The sequence below is a fragment of the Hipposideros armiger genome, unplaced genomic scaffold, assembly GCF_001890085.2.
Source record: "Hipposideros armiger isolate ML-2016 unplaced genomic scaffold, ASM189008v1 scaffold_907, whole genome shotgun sequence".
Lineage (NCBI taxonomy): Eukaryota > Metazoa > Chordata > Mammalia > Chiroptera > Hipposideridae > Hipposideros > Hipposideros armiger.
Genome location: NW_017732257.1, coordinates 329,310 through 335,939, shown reverse-complemented (window position 1 = coordinate 335,939; position 6,630 = coordinate 329,310).

The window sequence follows — 6,630 nt, the reverse complement described above, 5'->3', positions numbered from 1 at the left end:
TGAGCATCCTTATAACCATTGTTTTGAACTCTGTCTCTGGTAGGTCGCTTGCCTCCATTTCATTTATTTCTTTTTCTGGAGTTTTCTCCTGTCCTTTCATTTGGGATGCATTTCTTCATTTCCTCATTTGGCTGCCTCTCTGTGTTTGTTTTTATGTATTAGGTAGACCTGCTATGTCTCCCAGTCTTGTTCAGGTAGCCTTATGTAGTAGGTGTCCTGTGAGGCCCAGTGGCACAGTCTCCCTAGCCACCTGAGCCAGGTGCTCCAGGAATGTCCCTTGTGTGGGTTGCGTGTGCTTTCCGGTTATAATTGAGCGTTGATTGCTATTGGCACATCAGTGGGTGGAATTGACCCTCAGGCTGACTGGCTGTGGAGTCTGGCCACATTTATAGCTTATGGGCTGCTGTGCAGAAGGCTTACCCCACTGAGTGGGATTCACTCCAGTGGCCCCTGGTGCCATTGTGTGTGCAACTTGTGGGGCTAATTTGGTGGTACTCTCCTGTGGTCTGAAGTCAACCTCCAAATATGTTGGTTCTGGGGCCTCTTGTGGGGGACTCTAGTGCAGGTCCAGGTCAGCCACGGCTTGTGACTGGCCAGAGTCTACCTGGTGGAAGCTACAAAGTTATCCACATTTGTTTGCTGCCTGTACTAAACCTGGAGGCACATGGGAGAGGCCATGCTGCAAACAGCAGACAGTTGTTACCAGTACCAGGCCTGGGGTAACTCTGCAAAAAGCTGGGACACCTGGAGACCTGCTGTCACCTCCAGCTCCCTTCAGGTTCAGTCACTGATAAAGCCTCGTGTGGTATGTGAGTTAAGTGAGCAGGGTCTCAAGGAGTCACTAAAGTGGGAAGAATTGTGGTCACCAGGTTAATGTAGACTCTGGTTTGGTGCCAGTGCTAAGCCTGGAGCGACTTGGCAAAAGTCTCAGAGCACACCGAAGTCACTGCCCTCCTGGGGCCCATGGACTCACATGAGGGGCTGGCTGCTCAAGGAGAAAGTGCCTCTGGCAGTTTGAGAGTTGAGTAGGGTGGTGTTCTAGCTGAGTCAACAGGGCAGAGCAGTGGAACTCACCAGGCCAATCAGATTTAGATTTGGCCTGTGGGGGCAGGCTCAACATTGGAAAGATGGCGCCCACCTGCTGGCTGCACAGGAAAAGGTCCCCTCACTGGGAAAATGCCAACTGTACTCTCATCCTCCCCCTGAAGCCACACTCCTCAGTTTGCCCCTGTATGCCTCCAATGCCCCCCAAGTCACCATCCCTCCGCTGGGGCCCAAGGTGAGTGCCTGCGAGCAAGTGAATCTGGGTGCAGGCTGTTTAAGAGGACATCTGGGTTACCCGTAGCCTTCCATCCCACCCAAAGGGTCAGAATCCCCACTGCTTTTCACAGCCAGAGGTTGCAGGGGCTTCTGTTCCCTGCACCAGTACTCAGGGCTCAAGAGGCTGGTGTGGGGCTAGGGTCCCTCATTCCTCCTGGGAGAATGTCCGCAGCCGAGGTATCCTCCTGATTCTCAACCGCCACAGGGAGTGTGGGGGCCCATTCCACATCTCCACTCCTCCTACCAGTCTCAATGTGACTTCTTTATATTTTTAGTTATAGGACTTCCGTTTGGTTAGACTTCAGATGGTTCTCCAGGTTGATTGTTCTATAATTTAGTTGTAATTTTAATGTGTTCACAAAAGGACGCAAGCACAGTGTTTATCTACTCCGCCCTCTTGGATCTCCATAAGTTGTGCATTTTTAGCTAATGTAAATGTCTAAGAGTTTAGGGCTATTGGAATAGTACCAAATAACTGGAACCTGAGAAACCGCATTTTTTTCTCAAAGAAAATATTGGTTTTGAAAGGTGAAAGGTTGCTTCAATTAATAGCTGATGCTTCATCAACAACAGGATTCTATTATACCAAGAAATTTAGAGCTAAAAGAGGGAGCTTGGTTCCTATGCCAGTCCACAAAAGCTCATTTTGCTTCAGTGCTCTCATCTATTATAGCACTAATAGTAAGATTTCAGGCATCCTGGATCACCATTTGTCAGTGCATTGCAAACTGGTATTCTGGGAACAACCCCCAACTCCTACGCTCACCCCACCCGTAGAAATCACCCTAAGGTCAGTGACTTCACAGGTATTCATTGTGTAACAAGAAAAGTCATCTCAGGTAGAGATACAGGTTTAGACTTGGTCATTTGTAAGTAGGGCCTGCAGATTGGTCTTTAGAAGGTTTTCCTTAGGAATAATGACATTTAATGGCTTTGGGATTAGTTGAGCCAATTCAAGGGACTTTCTCCTCTTTGGAATTATCAGTGGCATCATCTTGGGCTATAGAGACAACATTCAGAGGAAAGGTGTGGAACATGCAGCACATGTGGAGGTGTGTGACTAAGGTATTGCTTGTTTCCAAGGATTACCCCACTGGAAAAATGGGGTGTGAGTCCCTGAGATGATGTGGGAGCAAGTCAGAGAGGTGATAACAAGGGACTGCTACCTCTCCTTGGTAGATTATCAGGCTTGGCAGTGGGCGGGGCAGGATATGCAACATAAAGAGAAAGTGGCTATTCCCAGGAATGGTATAATGAGGGGAAGATGTAAAGCTGGCTGTTCTTGATCTCCAAGCATGCACATAGCAAGCGCACAGTTTCAGTGACCTGCAACGCAGATGCTAAATTCATCTTCTGGGCTGTGTTTTTTAAAGGAAGCTGATTAAAGGACTTGAGACATGTCACAATGAATTCAGGTTATTAAAAGAATTGGAGAATCTGAGACAGGAAGAAATAATTGCAGCAGAAAATAAAAGGTTTCAAGGTGATAGAGGAAAGTTGGAATGATTCTCCAGAGATCAGAGACAGAAGAATGTGACCAGGAGTAAGTGGAGAAGGAGAAGAAACAGGCTCTTCCTGAATGTCCCCCTCAATCATATGACTTTAGGTCAGCATTACCCACTATGTGCCATCTGGTGAGTCCATAAAAGCAAGCGCAGACACTTTGGCTCCTGTCTCAGCAGTCCTTGTATCACCTTCTACCTGTTCCAGTTTTGCCCAATTCCTGATCTTTGGATTGTCTCCTGCTTTTGACCTTGTTCTGCCCTTTGGACTTGTCACCTGGGCTTGGTTTTCTCAATTTGTTTTCTTGACATTTTCTAAGGACTTTGGTTCAGATTCATAAATCTCCTCTCTAGCAATTCTCATTCTGGATCCCAAGACACAACCATTACCATTTTGCTAGGGCCTTATCTAGACCTTTCTCAGCCCCTCATTAAGTGTGGTGAAGACCACATCAAAAGTGAACTATGCACCTTTTAAGGAGGAGGCAGTATATCCCATGAACCTTAGGAAAATGAAGAAGAGCCACTGATGACAGCTGATTTAATCATCCTTACACTTGCCACAGAAAGAAGGTATGTATATTGGTGCTCCATTAATCGTGATACACTATGATAGTTAAACAGTTTTCTTGAAGAATATGTAGGAACTATGACAAGGAGGCTTTTAACACTTACCACAGCTACCACACTGAACAATCATGGTATCTGCTGTGTCCACAGCTACTTCTCAGGAAAAGTGCCACTCCCACAGGCCCTGCTGACAAGCCTGCCCTCAGCTGCCATATTTTCTACTACATGACCACCTCCAGCAATAGCTGATTGGATAGGGGTGCACACCTAACAGAATAGCCTACCCATCGATGTCCCACCAAATGTGTTAATTAGACCAGGACTGGCCTGTGAATTGGCTTGGGGTGAACAGGCTTTCCCAAAAGGGGCAAGCAGATCCTATTACAGTCGTGTTCTGCTTAATGACGGATCCATTCTGAGGGACGCGTCATTAAGCGATTTTGTCATTGTGCAAACATCACAGAGTGCCCTTACACAAATCTACATAGCCTACAGCTATAATGGTATATGCTTTATTTTTATATGACTGGCAGTGCGGCAGGTTTGTTTACATCAGCATCACCACAAACGTGAGAGGATGTGTTAACATGGCAACGCATTAACATGGCAACAACTTCACCAGCCAATAGGAATTTTTCAGCTCTGTTTCTATCTTATGGGATCACTGTCATATATGTGGTCCTTCATTGACGATAGCGTCGTTATGTGTACATGACTGTAGATTCTTGTCCCTGAAGTTTTGAGTTGAGAAATATGGAGCAAATCAGGCCCATGGCAGCCTTGGGGGAGGCTGAAAGCATACTCAGAGAGGCACAGAGCAGCTGTGAGCAAATTAAAGTCACGAATGAGACGAAGCTATAGGGCAGAGAAAAGATACCGCTATGAGGAATCCAGGTAACAATGGGAGTAAAAACTGTACCCAGAGAAGTTAACCTGTGCAAGTTTGGATTTTGCAACAGAAAATACTTAAAAAAAATTATACTGTGTTTGGAGAACATTAAACATAAGCCTTTGGATTTTGAGACTGTAAGTAGGAAACTAGTTCTGAGAGAAGCAACACTTTCCCGACATCCACCCCTCATACTGGTGGGGCCTAAGACCAGAGTCCAAGTGGAGGCTCACATACCACAGGTCTAAATATTTGAGTTATAAATCAAGCCAACAAATTATTAAAGTATATTCAATCCTCTTACCTTGACAAAGGTAAATGTAAAAATGAAAAATACACTTTCATTAGGATCAGATTTCGATCTGAAAATCCATTTCAGAATACTTAGATGAAGATTTTGCTCAACTTTGGGATTGCCAAAGTTTTTTATTTTATTTTATTTATCATGATAAGCTGGAGTATATTTAAAAGGTCTAAAGAACCTATGAAACATGCTTTTTGTCAGCCTCTAACAACTAGAATGTAAACTGCATGAAGGCAAAGTGGTTTGTGTTTTTCACAACTGTACCTTTAATGCCTAGAAGACTGCCTGACACATTGCAAATGTTCAAAAATATTTGTTGGGTTAATACATGTTTTTTTTGTTTGTTTTTGTTTTTGTTTTTTTAAAGATTTTTTTTTNCTTCAGGTGTTCAGGTGTACAGTGCAGTTATCAAGCCTCTTCACATCTATATAATTTAAGAAGTGATCCCCCTGACTTGTCTAGTACCCACCTAGCATTATACAGTTATTACCATATCATTGACTATATTCCCTATGCTTTACTTTACATCTCCATGACTATTTTATAACTACCAATTTGTACTTTTTAATCCCTTCACCTTTTCACCCTGCTCCCAATCCCCTCCCATCTATCACCCCAACAAATCTAGTACCCATCTGACACCATACACAGTTATTACAATATTATTCACTATATTCCTTATGCTGTACCCTACATCCCCATGACTACTGTGTAGCAACCAATTTGTACTTACTCTCTCCTCATTCTTTCACCCACACCCCCAAGCCTCCTCCCATCTGGCAACCATGAAAATGTTTTCTATATAAGTTTGTTCCTATTTTGTTTGTTAACTTTGTTCTTAGATTCCACATATAAGCAAAATCACATTGCATCTGTCTTTCTCTGATTTACACTCCACTCAGCATGACACTCTCAAGATCCATCCATACCTCCACAGATGGCAAGTGCCCATTCCCTTCCCTGGCTGAGCAATATTCCTTTGTATGTATGGACCGCCCCCTCTTTATCCATTTTTCCATTGAATACAGACACCTAAGCTGCCTTCACATCTTGGTCATTGTAAACAATGCAGCAAAGAACATATGGATGCACATGTCCCCTCAAAGTAGCTTGGGTTTCTTCAGATAAATACCCTGAAGTGGGATTACTGGGTCCTTCATTGTCTCTTCTTATGGCTTTTGTTTTAGTCTATTTTATCCGGTATAAGTATTGCTACCCCAGATGTTTTTTGTTTTTCTTTCATTTCCATTTTCATGAAATACCTTTTTCTATCCCTTCATTTTCTGTCGGTATGTCTTTCAATCAGAAGTGAGTCTCTTGTAGGCAGCATATGTAAGGGTTTTGTTTTCCTATCCATTCAGCCCTCCTATGTCTTTTGATTGGAGCATTTAATCTATTTACATTGAAAGTAATTGTTATAGATATGTAGGTATTCCCATTTTATATCATTCATAATTTTGATTTTTTTTTTTCATCTTAAAGAAGTCCCTCTAAGATTCCTTGTAATACTGGTTTGGTGGTGATGAATTCCTTTACCTTTTTTTTTGTTTGTTTGGGAAGCTCTTTATCTGTCCTCCGATTCTAAATGATAGTCTTGCTGGGTACAGGAGTCTTGGTTGTAGGCCCTTAATTTTCATCATGTTGAATATTTCCTGCCAATCCCTCTGGCCTGCAAAATTTCTGTTGAGAAATCAGCTGACAATCTTATGGGGGCTCTGTTATAAGTTATTAGGTGTGTTTCTCTTGCTATTTTTAGGATTCTCTTTGTCTTTAACCTTTGCTATTTTAATTATAATGTGTTTAGGTGTGGGTCTGTTTGGGATCATCCTGTTTGGGAATCACTGTGCTTCCTGGACTTGTTTGTCTATTTCCTTCACCAGGTTAGGAAAGTTTTCAGTCATTATTTCTTCAAATAGGTTCTCAATCTCTTGCTTTCCATCTTCTCCTCTGGTACCCTTATGATGCATATGTTGTTACACTTGATGTCCCAGAGGTCTCTTTAAACCAGCGGTTCTCAACCTGTGGGTCGCGACCCCTTTGGGGGT